This window comes from Plectrocnemia conspersa, unplaced genomic scaffold, assembly GCF_051122295.1.
Source record: "Plectrocnemia conspersa isolate PC_06_02 unplaced genomic scaffold, ASM5112229v1 ptg000012l, whole genome shotgun sequence".
Lineage (NCBI taxonomy): Eukaryota > Metazoa > Arthropoda > Insecta > Trichoptera > Polycentropodidae > Plectrocnemia > Plectrocnemia conspersa.
In genome coordinates this window covers 8,355,660-8,371,550 of record NW_028277176.1, presented here as the reverse complement: position 1 = coordinate 8,371,550, position 15,891 = coordinate 8,355,660, and the positions used below count along the sequence as shown (strand labels likewise).

Here is a 15,891-nt window from a genome sequence, read left to right as displayed (position 1 = left end):
TGTGACTGTCTTTTTTAACGTAAATTATCCGCTTTAATTATTTTTTAAATGTGTGTTTTTATATGTATCATAACATAAAAATATGTAGGTATTAATTTTATGTCTCAAAAAATGATTTTTATTATAGTGCAAAATATTTTTTTATGTCTCGTTCACAAATTAACAACAAAAATTTTAAACAAAAATATTTACTTAAATCAAAAAAACTATTATTATATTTTTAAAATAAAATGAAAGAATCTAATATGTTTTGTTAAGAATTTATATCAATTAAGTGGTACCATTTTTAATATACATACATATGTTTTGGTAAAGGGAAAAATAGCGAATTAGAAACTAGGAAAAAAAATGAATATGATGTAGTCTTACATAAAATATATACATTTCTTTTGTATATGATAAATATATGTATACGTATTTTACAATTTTACAACAACATATGACATTTTTTTAAAAAACTATGTCAAGCTGTGCAGCGAAAAATTCTAGATTTTTTAAATAAATATGTTTTTTTTTTAAATATATTTATTTTTTATTTTACGAATATGTTCATAATCATAATTTTGAATATATATATGGTATAAAGTAATTACTTAAAACACTGTTGAAAAAATTAATGCAAACCACAAAAGGATTTGAAAATTTTCTAATTTTGTAGTAAATTGCATTAAGAGGTTACTTCAAGAAACGTGCATATTTAATATCGAATGTGTATCCAATTATCGCATCAAACTCACATGTTATATTTTTTTACTTTTAGTCTTTAAATTTTGCTCTTTTATTTCTCTAAAATGATATTTACCGAAAAAAGTATTTACACAAATTATAAAATAAGTTATTAATTTTTCTAAATAATTTCTTTAGGTTTTAAGATTATTATAATTTTGATTTTGATCTTTGTTTTCTGATTAAAAAGAAAATAAAGTATTAATATATTTATTTGTATCAGTTTATATTTAAAACTGTTGTGTTCTTTCTGTTGAGTATTATATTTTGATATTTAATCTATTTTAGTAAACCTCAATTTATGTTTCGAATTATTGCATAAATGCTTTGGTTTTTTTAATTATAATAATAATTGTAATCGAAGATGGATTCGTTACTCATACTCAAATAATCTTTTCAATAAAAGTTTTAATTAACATTTAGTTAAGTTTTTTAAATTTACCCAAATACTTCTTAGTGAAATTGCTTGTGGGGTTTTTAATGAAGTTTATAATCAGATACTGACAAAGTTGATCCATTAATCTAATTTCAGAAATTATTATATTTTACGCCATTCGCTAAGATAATAAAATCCATCGTGACGTTAATAAAATGAATCAGGATTAAAAAAATATATTTAAAATTGCGAATATAATATGATATTATTATATATTCTTACAATATATAATTATATATTCTTAAGATTATGATACTCAATAAAGCAAAACCATAAATTATGAAACCAAAAGTCACGGTTAGGTCAGTTGCGTTTATATAGTCTAGATTTGAGGTGCAAGTTAGTTGTGTAACATCTAGATAAACCAGTTAAACTAGAAATTGAACATGAGTCAGACGTTCTATTTAGTTGATGTATTTTCTCTGCATACGAATATAAAAGTTTTTCATTTACTATAAAATTAATTATTACATATTGTTAAAATATTGCTTAGAAAAAACATATGTTTATTAAAAAATATTTTTTAGAAATATCCACACATTATAATGTATGGTTATCTTTCCAAGAGAAGGAATACCTTGTTTGAAAGCCGGCGACACGTTGTCGGGAATTTGTAACAATTCCCCTACCTTGCTTGAAGCGTCTTTAGACTCAGAAATATATATTTTTGGGGACATTGCCAGCGCTGAAAACAAGAAAGCCTACTCTGAAAACACATCGATTTTCCGTTTCAACTTTCCACGGGGGACTACGACAATTAAGGGCGTAGCTGCTGACTGTGGTCGGAAAATAGACCGAATTGCCACCGGAACCCGATAACGCTCCCCGGAAAGCATTACCGAAATAAAATTGTTTCGATAATTGCTTTCTGTTATCTAATATTGTACAACAAATGCCTACCTTGCATTATCGCAATTAAATTAATTACCACTCATCTCACTATATCCATTCTCATGTAATTTTGTAAGCAAAATATGTTAACCTCTATTTTGATTTATTAAAAAATCATGTATTGCTTAATAGAAATTGTGAACTTAAATGAAAATGTTTTCAATATTACAACTTTGCTTGTTGGAGAGAATTTAGAGAAAATTTCTAAAATATTTTTACAAGAGGGATTATGCGTCATATCTGTATTTGTATTCTATTCACTGCATTCTTGTCGTAGCATTTACTCAATGACGCACTTTTTAAAGTAGTTAAAGGTGGTTTTGACAACTTAATAATCAGATATGTAAAAAAAATATGAATCTAATTTGTATTGTGTCACAAAATATAATTGTTTTCACATACTTATTCATTAGAATATATTGTGTGAAAATAATTATGTATAATTATAGTGCATATAATTATTTTTTACTCCAAGATTATAATTGCCGTTTTACGTAATCAGCATAATGGAGAGAAAACGAGAATTGACGCCTGAAGGGCACGAAACATTTCTGCTGTAATGATGTAAAAATTGTCACCGCCGTTTTCAGGTTTCAATTTAAAATTTAAATTAAAAGGATCCAAGCACGACATGGGTGATGCTTAGTAATGCTTAATTTTAATAAGCATTTTAGTCATTGGTCTTTAACCATAATTTATATTATATTTGATATTATAGTAAATAATGAAATATCAGTTTTAAAATGCGGCTTACCAAAATTTATTTATCACCTAATACATTTATTGAAATTTATAAGTTTTCTCTTAAATACATTCAATCGTTTTGAAAAAAATATTTCAGTAAATAATTGTTTTTTAAAAGTAAAATAAAAATAAAATCACACGGATACCTGGAAAGGAGAGCACTTTAATTATTGTAAAAATTTAAAAGCCGGCAAGATTAAAAAAAAATATTATTTACCTCACGATGTTGTACCAATGTAGATAAAATACGTACCGTCGTACGAAATCAGAGATTAATTTTAGATTCCCTTAATAAACACGTAGATTTATTTATGTATATGTAAATTACATTTGTTAAGTATTTCATTATTATTTTAAATAAGTAGAATAGTATTTAGCTAACATCCTTTAAATAATAACAGTTAAGAACATGTATTTTAATATTACACTATTCTAACAGAAAATGATTTTAAGCTAAATAAACAACGACGGGTTAAATAATAAAAATAAAACATTTTTAATTTATTTATATAAACCTGGTTCTTAAATAATTATTATTATGATTATAGTTTAATTAATGTATTTTTTTAAGTCGTCTTTTTTATCTATAATTGTATATAATTTACTGTTATTTTTTTTTTTTTATTTAAATCGCCTTTCATAATAATACTTTAATAATATGTTTGCATATTGATCAGCATGATAGTTTAGTAGTAGGGTTTCCAATCCCGGGATCCCGAACGATTTTCAATACCCGATGAGTCCCGGGATTATAAAACATAATCCCGAATTTTTCGGATTGATTGATTTATCAAGCACAATCGAATTATTATTGACAACATCGTTATATTTCGTGTACAAACTTGCGCGAGTTGCACGTGTCATCTGTGAATCTTTGAGGCTGTGAGTCTGAACGTGCTTTTTCAGCAGCAGGCTGCTTAGAAACCAAAATCAGATCAAGGCTAAATGATAAAACACTTGATGCTTTGATGTTACTTCGTGAGTTTTATTCAAAATAATGTTTTCAATTAATTGTGTCTATGAATGTACATAGTATGTACATACATTGTCAAAAGTTCATTTTTTTCTTCTCAAATAAATATATAAGACCTTCCCTTTTTTATTTTTATTATATTATTTTCTATTTTAAGTCCAAGACTAAAATTATACGTACTTTATACATTGTACGTTATAAAAAACAGATGTAAAAATATATTGTATTATTCATTTTAAATTATTTTTATCGATAAAATAACATGAAAATTATCCCGGGACTGGTCCCGGGATCCCGGGATCGACTAATTGCAATACCGAAATCCCGGGATTAAAATTTTGGCCCGGGATTGGAATCCCTACTAGCAACGATATTTAAACTATTTTATGTCATTATTTAATATTTAATTTAAATTTGTATTTTATATAAATTACTGTAAAAATTCTTCGGATAGTATAAAACATTTTTTCCTGGTGCTTTATCTATTTCTATTCAATCAATTCTTTCTGGAAGTTTATTAAGAAATCCAATATCTATGTTTAAGCAAGGAATTTCTGTTTTCAAGAATTTTTATTTGCTATCTGATCCTTGTAAAGCACCACGTGGTCTATGTATTTTCGTTGTTATACTTTATTTTCTCCTTAAATGCAATGTATATTTTTATTCTTCGCGGAAAGTTTTTTTAATATCATTAATAAACAAAAAAAATAATTTGGGTCGAGATTAGCAATGTGGCAATGCATATTGCCACACTTGAATAGCCCACATTAAACATATTGACGACAATAAAAATAATATTTTAATTAAAAAACCCAAACGTATTAATCTTTTTTAAGTTAAGGGGTAAACAACTTTATTAGAAGCATTTTCAAAATTTATATAGAACTACCTGTTTGCCTATATATAGTTTTTTTGTCATGGTGTATTAGAAATAGAAAATTAATTGCTAATGATCTCGATACACGAAAATCATACTGTCGAGCGAATAAGTATTTATCGATATGATCAAATTTTAGGCTTAAAATTTGAAGCTCTAATACTAATACATATATGAATGATATATATGACTATAAATGTTACTTCTTTGCATGAAAATTTTAAATAATTAAAAATAATTATTAATTGCTTTAAATCGACTATTGAACAAGAATGATAATTCAATATTCTATAATTTTTATCAAATATAATATCGTGAAAAATATTAATTATGATGTCAGAAATAATACCTTAAAATAAATCCTTGCACAGCGCACATAAAAGAGAGTAACGTTCTGTTCGTGAGTGTGTTTTTATTTGAGTTTCGAAAATATAAAACAATGAACGAAAAGAATATAAGTTTTCCTATAGTATTTTTGAGCAAAATGCAATCCATACGGTTTAAAGTCTCCGATTGACCTTAGCGTTCGTTGTTCGTCTTTAAACTTATTTGATCTTGTTATAACGGTCGAACCGTTCTGCGAAGCGAGCAGTGCTTTTGTCCTCTTTTCCACTTGGTGAAATTGTGCGAAATTCGTACGTAAATGAATTAACCCCTGCGTTATGGGGGGTGGATTTCGTTTAACGACGATCCTTGGACGAATGTAACGCAATGATTGGAAAACGCTACGGAGGCTCGTTTTTAGCAGAATAATGCCAAAATGGCAAAATAAATCCTCTTTAGCGCGAGTCAAAACCAATTAATTGATCGCATTAAAAAAAATATATTTATAGTGGTAGTTTACCAATCGAGCGCACCGCAGTGTGGGTCAACAGGATTTAAAACAGAATATGAACCCAATTTAGGACTTATAGATAAAATAATTTAACAAAACAACATAAATAACTAGTTTATAGCTATCATTAGAATCAAACTGTAGAATAGGATTGTATTTATATCTCTAGATCTATTTAACATCTGTAAATTTTGTAAATAATATAATCCAGTATATTAGTTATTTATTGTAGGGTAACGCAAAGTTTTATTTTGTGTGTTTTTTAACATTTTATAATAAGCTATTGAATTTATGGATGCAGATTATTTCTGCATGAACAGTTTCAATGTATTTATAAAGTCGGATACAACGGTACAAAATATAATGTTTTCAATACGTATGTATGTTTATTTCTGTCCTGATCTTCGAGTCCAAGGAATTATTTTTTTTTAGACAAAGTTTTTAGTTATTTATTTAATATTTTGCGCAACAATTAAGAAATATTCCGGTGCGGGTTAAAATTGGACCAGTGAATGTAAGGAAAGAATCGGTGGCTTCTTTGATCTTTGCTTATATCATTTTTCAGTGAAACGAACAATTAGTAAAGATTGCGTTTTTAACAAATTGCCGCTGGATACATGAGCTGATTGCAAATTACTGCGCACCTTGTGGATGTATTAATATTTTTTAATTTACACCGCATACTTTTTGATTTAAGCTGTTAAAAGTTTTTCCACTGTGGTGTCATATTTTGACATAAGTATTTTTTTTAATGGTTAAAACGTTTTATTACGGACTAAAGTATCAATATTTTCTGATTTATACCGCGTACTTTGTGACTTGTGTCGTTAAAAGATTTCCCATGGTGGTGTCACATTTTGACAAAGGTATAATTTTTTCTTAGACGGTTAAAACATTTTATTACGGGCCAAATTATTATTATTTTTTTATTTATACCGCGTACTTTGTGAATTAAGCTGTTAAAAGATTTCTTACGGTGGTGTCACATTTTGACAAAGAAATGATTTTTTTCTTAAATGGTTAAAACATTTTATTACGAGCTAAAGTATCAATATTATCTGATTTATACCGCGTACTTTGTGACTTGAGCCGTTAAAAGATTTTCTACGGTGGTGTCACATTTTGACAAAGAAATATGTTTTTCTTAAATGGTTAAAACATTTTAAAACGGGCCAAATTATTATTATTTTTTTATTTATACCGCGTACTTTGTGAATTGAGCTGTTAAAAGATTTCATACGGTGGTGTCACATTTTGACAAAGAAATGATTTTTTTTCTTAAATGCTTAAAATATTTTATTACGGGCTAAATTAGCAATATTTTCCGATTTATACCGCGTACTTTGTGACTTGAGCCGTTAAAAGATTTCTCACGATGGTGTCACATTTTGACAAAGGTATAATTTTTTCTTAAGCAATTAAAACATTTTATTACTGGCTGAAGTATCAATATTTTCTGATTTATACCGCGTACTTTTTGAATTGAGCTGGTAAAAGATTTCCTACGGTGGGGTCACATTTTGACAAAGGAATGATTTTTTTTCTTAAATGGTTTAAACATTTTATTACGATCTAAAGTATCAATATTTTCTGATTTATACCGCGTACTTTGTGACTTGTGCAGTTAAAAGATTTTCCATGGTGGTGTCACATTTTGACAAAGGTATAATTTTTTCTTAAACGGTTAAAACATTTTATTACGGACCAAATTATTATTATTTTTTTATTTATACTGCGTACTTTGTAAATTGATCTGTTAAAAGATTTCATACGGTGGTGTCACATTTTGATAAAGGAATGATTTTTTTTCTTAAATGCTTAAAATATTTTATTACGGGCCAAATTAGCAATATTTTTTGATTTATACCGTGTACTTTATGATTTAAGCTGTTAAAAGATTTCATATGGTGGTGTCACATTTTGATAAAGGTATGATTTTTTTTCTTGAATAGGTAAAACATTTTATTACGGGGCAAATTATAGTTTTTTATGATTAAATGCAATAAGTTATTTCTATAGAAAACTATACACTGACTTGTGACATTAGTTTTTTTTAAATGTTAACGATTTTATTTTTGTATTGCATAAAAACTAATAAATAAGATAGATAATGATAGTACATAATTAATTATTTAAAGTTAAAAATATTATTGCTTTACAGTTTTTACGCCAGGGGCGTGCCAATAGGGGAAAAATGTCTCATTTGGCGTAAGCTACTGATCATAAATTTATATAGAGTCATGGCACTATTTTTTGAGACTACTGTGAATGACATTATATAACACATCGACACCAAAAAGGTTTTTTTGGCCTTTGACTGGCCTACTTTAGACCATTATTTGGACCACTTATTTGTTATGATTTATCAAGCTCTTAATATATTTTTTTTTCTTATTAACGCTGAAATGTAAGTATATTTGAACTCTTATGATAACTCATCAACTACTAATGTTTTTTTTCCACTCGTGTATTATTATTATAAAATAATATTATATTAAAGACGATGAAAGGGGTTATTTAATTTTACCATGGCATTGTACTGATTTTCACGACATATCGCAAGCTGGATAGGACTTAAAAAAAAATCTATTTCGATGCTCTTAAGAATTCTCAATGGTCTCGTGACCGTTAATAACGCAATCTCAAGATGGCTTGTCGAGTCAAACCCTCGTCAGGGCACGCGAACCATGGATACGATCATCTTGTGGCATATCGAAAAGATAAAGATCCGAAAAAATAGATTAAGCTTAGATTTTACATAAGAAGAAGCTTTACGCGTTTAAATTATATTCTTAAAGTGTGTTTTTTCATTTTTCGTTAACCCATAGCAAAGTTTAATTATTAGAACGAGTTCCAAGAAACTGTGATATCGGATAGGGAGTTAATATCTAAATATTAGTTCGGGCTATCATGTAATGTAATCCGAGTATCAAGATACATCATATCAACCTTTCATTTATTTTTAAATGATACCTGTTACTTTATTTGTTTTATTATATGTGGTAATATCGATGAAAATTAATACAAAATACTTTTAGACACATTTGAAGAAATTATGATAAGAAAATTCTTAAATTAAACTATCAACGACAAATACAGAGAACAATATGAAAAAACTTGAAAGTGTAAAATAACGACTATTTAAAACTTTCTGCCATTTAATTTTTTCAGGCGAAATTAAAACTTTTGTTATGTTAATATAAGTACAATTAAATTACAGTTTAATAAACATATAATTATTTTGATTAGAATCATTGAAATATTAAACATCAGCGAACTATTTTAGATCCAATGTAAAAACATGTTATTGTTACAAAACGTAATTCTTCAAGCGTACAAACTGTTACGACATTGAACTTTTGCTTATGCATAATAATTGTTAGTTTTAACTCGACCTATGTTGAACCATATTCAATATAGGCGATGAATAAATAATTTAGGATCAATAATGTTTAAGCCGCGTCTAATGGATGTAGTTGGATGCAATATTGCAATTTCGCGCACTTGCATTACGTGCCTAGTTTACCTAAAGGAATTGGCGATGTTATTGAATCAGGAATCTAATACTAGCTGAAACATCTGCTTTTCTAATATATTTATATGTACCTATATAACTTGTTTAATATATAAAATTGCGGATATGTTACATCGGATTAAATCATAATGGAAAATCGGTAAAATCCCTTTATAATATAAATTGTTTCTTTATACAAATTATCAGTTTCGCAAACGCTACGCTTGCGAAGGTTTAATCCCTGTCGTATTATTATTATCATTATTATTATTAACGATTTTAATTCGTTTCCCAAATTGGAAAATTTGCACAGTTGCACGTTAAAAAATCCTACTTAATTAAAGAACTTTGTCGCAGCACTAGCACCTGCTACTGCTACCTAAATATTTGAGTTTTCCACTCAAATACGCCATGTACTAGTACTGTTACTACCTGCAGAGTTTGGCAACTTTAGCACCCGCAGTGTCAAAATTTTGCCACCGAACACAAGATTTATAGTCAAGTGTCGTGCTGATATTGCTTTAATCCGTTATCGTATCGTATATTTTAAATTCTAGCTCGGGGAGCACACAGTCGACCCAAAAATGTTAAAATACTTAGTATATTACATAAATAAAATATAATGGTATAGGAGCAAAGGACACTGCTGATGAAACTGGTTTTATCGCCAATGTGTATTAATTAAATAAACAGTCTATTATAATTAATTAAATAAGAAAAAAATCATCACAATAAAATTATACACTTATACTTTGGAGATGTAAATATAATATAAATGCCAGTACTAGGTAATTTATTATTTCGATACTAAGGATAGTCACAAATAGAAAAATTTGAGAAACGTAATAGCAATTATAGTATTTTTATAAATGGACTAAGCAGTACTGAGCTAATATAAAAATATTTCTGACTAATCAAATAAATTGATATTTTTACTAGAAATGATGTTACAATTTTAATGGTGTATATGAATAATAAATAGAAATTGAAACAAATATAATAATGTAAGAGTTGAATTGGGGTCTTAAAACAAAAATATAAAAATTTAAGAACATAGAAAATTGAGAATTTTTTTATTTACATATAGCAGATTTACATTGCAATTTTTGATGAGCTTAATAAAGAATGTAATAATATAAAGTAGTTTATAATAACAGTTTTTACTGTCTGCTGCATACTTTATGCAGATAGAGAGGTAAAATCTCTGATAATTACGAAATCTGTTAGCACTATTGTTGCAATTGTAAGTTGTGCAGTCGTGATATTAAGTATAGCTAGTTTAGTTTTTTGTCAAAACGAGTTGTTATTTCCTTTTCAAGACTCTGGAATTAGTGTTTTTTGTTAGTTCTTTATTTGTTATTATTTCACTGATTTTTTTATAAATCATAGATAAAATAGTGTATTTACAAAAATGTATTTTTATAGTATTTTTTCATAGATATGTTTATTCCTTTCTCTGATGACGTCACGCGCCAGCTGTCTGGTCTGATATAATAGTAGGTTTTGCTCTAACGGGCACAGAAGAAGACGCGATCGTGTAACAGTAACAGTAGTTTAAAGAAATGCTTAGTGACACTCAACTTTTTGCACTAAGTTATTTTTTTTTTATTTAAAAGAGATTTAAAAATACTTGTTTTTAATAAGCATATATGAGCTGTGTAAACTCGGTATATAAATGATAATATACGTTCTATCGACACTGCGAGTTAAGGAAAAATTAGTGAAATTATTAAATAATTATGTATATTTATTTTAATCTCTAAGAATGCATAAATAAAATAGTTTTTATTTTATATAGAAAAATAGTTTTTAATTGTTCGATTATTTTAAATTCTTACTGATCTCACTGTGCCGTTAGAACTTACACACATTTATCTATGTATACTATACCAAGTTCACTTTTATCTAATACATGTGGGCGTGTAAATAAACACATTTACAAATATAAATACTCATTGTTTTATTTACATTTTTTGAGATAAAGGCAAATTACTGATTACAACTTTGAACTTTTATTCCAAGAAACTTTGTCACAAAAAATACGTTTAATTCCAAAGTAAAAGGATAAAGGGATAAAATCAAAACCTTACATGTATACGATTGTAGTTGAATAATACATATTTTTCATAGCAGGTGTATATGCGAACATCACAATAGGCATTAGCATCAAATCGGCTGTAAATTATGTTTCGAATCAGTCTGAGTTAGAGTGTCTTTGAAAACGGACGGCAGCCACGTGCCCGAAAATCGGTTATTTGCCAATAGTTACACAACTCCTCATACACGTTCGATACACTTCGCACAAGTATATACATCCGAGTTAATAATACACTTTGTGCCCGGCGGCGTTAGTATCACCGACATACATAAAAATGCAACTATCAATAAAAGGTGAAACCACTCTTTGGTCAGTGTTTTGTGTTTCAATTTTTTATTTGTGCCAATGCGGCTCTGTGAAATTGTATCGAACATCGAGTGCAACTTTTTAATCGTGAAGTGATAAAAAAACCCCAATGATCCGTATAGGTAAATACATATTTTATTTTATTCGCAATAAATATGTGGCTTAAAAAGTGCAACCAATATCAAAAAACATCAATTATCATAAAGCAAAATCTATTTGAAAAAAAAGGTTAAAAGTCTGTTTTTTACGCGCTGTTTGGTTGACTCAAATTAACACTATATTTTTTACCGGTATACATTTTTTTACATTCATTGTTTTAGCAGTAGCACATGTATTCCTTTAGCCAATATACGTATATAATTGTCCAATATAATAAGACATATTTTGATTGTGAGAGTACTAGTTTTATTAATCCAAAAGATTGGTATGTTAAGTTTTGATGGTTTGGTACATGCATTACTTAAAGTTAAAATTTAATTCATTTTACCATATCAAGTCACTTAATTACTCCTAGTGTTTTTGTGTATTACCTTTTATAATAAACAATAAGCAAAAGCCACTAAATCATAATATTGACATAACTGTATCTATCTTTTGAAAGCACGATGTACATATGGAAAATAAATTCAATTTATATCGTTATAAGTTATATTATATTTTTATATTTCCGATCAATCGTCACAGAAAAGGTAATTCTTTATCTTATCGATTAATTATTAACCGCCCTATGCCTACGGACGAACGTAATAAACGCGCCTACTACAGGAAAAATACCGATAACCCTTATCCGTATGCGGCGTAAAACAAAAGCTGTAAAAATACCCGATAAGTTTTTTTAGGTGTGATGTTAAAAAAAATAAATCGTGCATCACTACACAATGAATCGATCGTAATTTGTAATAAAAGTTTATAATTACAGACATTGATGAGAGTGTGTTGTCTCACTACTTACCAGTTGTTAATTGAGTTTACTTTGTTGTAACGCATTAGGCTTATGCATGTCATGTTACAACGGGAGATTTACAATGTTTAAATTATAAGGTTGGAATACCGTAGATAATAAGAACTAGACTGGTAACTCAGAGGCCACGGGTTCGAGCCACGACAGCAGACTATTTATTATAAACTGGCCCCAGTTGAAAAGTATATATTGATTATAAATTATAATACACATAATAATTTAAAATTAATTATATAAATGACACTGATTCCCGACTTTTAATTTGGCGGTTAATGCTTACTTGCAAAAATTCATTGTAACTGAATAACGCGTATCAAGTTACAACAGAAGATTAAAAAAAAACATTCATATAATAATAATTTTCATTTATACACAAACGACAATAAAATATATTATCTAATCATGGCCTACCTTTTTACTTCACAAATAATGATCTTTATTAACCTACAAATATTAAGATGAATGCGCTTGTTAATATATTTTTTTAGAAAATTATTCCTTTTTTTATTGAAAATTTTGTTTATAAAGTTCCGGTATCAATTAAACGTTACATTAATAACAGTTTATGTTCAAAACGCTTATTAAAAACGTGTGGCGTGGATTTAAGACCCTTAGCAGTCAATTGCAAAGGCTTAGGAGTTTCGGCACCTCCTACTTGGGCCTTCACGAGTGATAGCCGTAGTCGTAAAAACTGACGCGAAACAGATTCTCTTCATAATAAGAAAATAATACAATGAAATCTCTTTGTAACAAATACTGAAATAACGAAATTCCCAGTAAAACGAATATTCAATTTGTCCCCGAAAAACTTTCATACAAAATGTTTTCATTGTATTGAAGACTGATCTCAGTATAACGAAATATTTTGATCCGAATTTAACTTACCACAATATTTTTCTAAATTCACTTCGTTCAATTCACGAGCGACATTCAAAGTGTTTCGCCGATCCTCAAACTATTTTTAACAAATTTATTGTGTTCATTACAGTACCCTTAAAAATGGACAAAAAATGATCTGTCATTTTTATAAGCGGTTATTTGAATGCTGTAGTATTATGGTAATTAAAAATAAATGTTCCATACATTCAATATAACGAATTTTTTCTTCGGTCCTGTTAGCTTCGCTATAGTGAGATTTCAATATATAGTTTTTTGTGTATTGCAATATTTTCTTAGATACGACTTAAGCAAGGTTTTCCACGTTTATAAAAACGTTGATTTAGGTACAATATCAATGAATTTGAAGATGAACTTTTTGGATGAAAGTGGTACATATGTATATGCCATTTGAGTAGAAATAAAATAAAACTTATTAAAGTGTACGTATCTTAACGTCATTGCTTTTTTCAAATATAAATACAAACATATACATTTTTATAAGCTTCCGATTTTAGATTTTAAAATAAAAATAAAATAATGTATAATCATAGAAAAACATTTTTTTTATAGAAATAATACTTGACTTTGTGTCTGTCCATATTACCGCGCGACCTTTTAATGGTGTGGAATTTTTACCGTGGGGATTTTTTACCGTATAAATAATATTTACAATAAAATGTATTGAATATTTTTCGATTTAAACACATCTTTATTTATAATGTTTCTGAGAAAGAGCCATTAATTTCATACTAACATAACATTGCATTGTATTAATTTTACGACGACTTTTATGACATGAGTACAAGTAGATTGGAATTCAAAGGATACCATTATAAAATAGTTTTATTAACAAAAAGTCACATAGAATGTTCTTATATTAAACCAAACATATATTTCATATTGACTTTATTTCGTTTGTTTGATATTTTAAGAGAAAAATATTTATAGTTACATTTATTGTATGTTTGTGGTTTAACTAGAGTATAAGGAGAAGTTTTACATTAAACTTACTCATAATTGGGGGCCGCACGCACAGGTCGCAAATTATCTTGCGAGCCGTCCAAATTCACACAGACCTCAAAGTTATATAAAAAACTTCTCTTACGGACAGCATTTAATATTAATTACCCAACTGCTCGCGTGCTGCGTGTAATAAATATTTAGTAAATTAAAGACTGTTAAACTACAAAGAAAAATATTGAAAAAATACAGAATATTATATATCATACAAATAAAATGTATAAAGAAATATTTTCGGATCTTTTTTTTGCAGAAATTGAAAAAAATACAATATTATACTGTTATTATTTTATAAAGTATTAAGAATTCGGGTTGAATTAATAATATATTTTTATTTTTCATTTATTTTATTACCATGCTTTAATCACATTAATTAGTATATTCAAATAAATATTGCATCTCTACTTATTTTCAATACATAATCATTTACGTATGAAAAAATTAACTAAAGGTCAACGGTGATATTTACTATCATAATATTTGTTTTTAAAATAGTTTTTTTTTGTATATGTATTTAATGTTCACGGTTACTTTATTTTAAAACGGCAATTACAATTCTAATAACCGGAATTTGAAAACTAGTAGCATAATTATATATCCATCGTTATTACATTATATTTTTATCATTTTTTAGTTATCCATAATGGTCACAAATCACTGAAACTTAACGCTTATCACTAACTCGCGTATACAATTTACATAAATTGCTACGTCGACCCCGCACACGCTACGTATTAAAATAAAATATTTTTAATAATTTTAAGCACTTTTGCGCCTCGTCCTTAAGTAGCGTTATTAAACCCTGGGTGACATTGTGGCGCTACATTAATTAGCTGAAAACACTTAAAGAGATTGGCGACCGCATGTGTCCATGGAAAATTTGAACGCTTTGTCTTTCTAAGTCGTGCCAGTAATCGGCAATCTTAATTATATTAATTGCTTAGATGTACAACATATCTATACGTATGTATTTGAGTCAACACATCTGGCGTATTTGTCTTTAAGGGACCCCAAATAGGTGTATTAATTATGGAGGCTCCAAAAGAGGAAAGCTCATTCAAAGATAATGTTCTGGTGGCGACGTAGGACAAAAGTAATTTATATATCCCTTTTGTTATTTGTGTGCGGAGAAGGTCTCGGTGTTTTTATTAATGGTTTATTTTCATTTAATGTATCAATGTACACATAAAAAATAATATAATTTTATAAAAATACAAGCATTTAATGGTTTGGGTTAACTATTTACTCAGATCGCTTTGATATAATTTTTATATAACACAAAGTTAATGAAAAGCATTTTTATTTATGAAGATCAAAGACATGTTTGATTTTTTATTTTATCTTTGATAAGAGTTATGTATACATTATAAATATTCAATACAAAATAATTTAAAGAATATATTTTTATTATTAATAACGTGAAAATAAATATTATTTCAAATCAAGTAATATAATTTAGTATTTATTTTCAAATATATATTTTATTTAATAATACTCTAAAACAAGCATAAGATTCTCAAACACAATTTCTTTGGAAACATATTTAAACACATTAAGAAACATTAAAGTTTGTGCTACTGACTCTAAATCAATTTGTACTTTGGCATTTTGTATGTGAATGAGAATAAAGG

At 27.6% G+C, this 15,891-nt stretch overlaps 1 protein-coding gene across 1 annotated transcript in view; it reads left to right on the top strand.

The window, feature by feature from the left end:
• Positions 1-11,192: 11,192 nt before the first annotated feature.
• Oamb (Octopamine receptor in mushroom bodies) overlaps positions 11,193-15,891 on the top strand; it is a 190,012-nt gene continuing 185,313 nt past the window's right edge. Inside the window, exon 1 of the mRNA XM_088199107.1 lies at positions 11,193-11,522. The gene's annotated coding sequence lies outside the window, so the exon portion shown is untranslated. The remainder of the gene's footprint in view (positions 11,523-15,891) is intronic.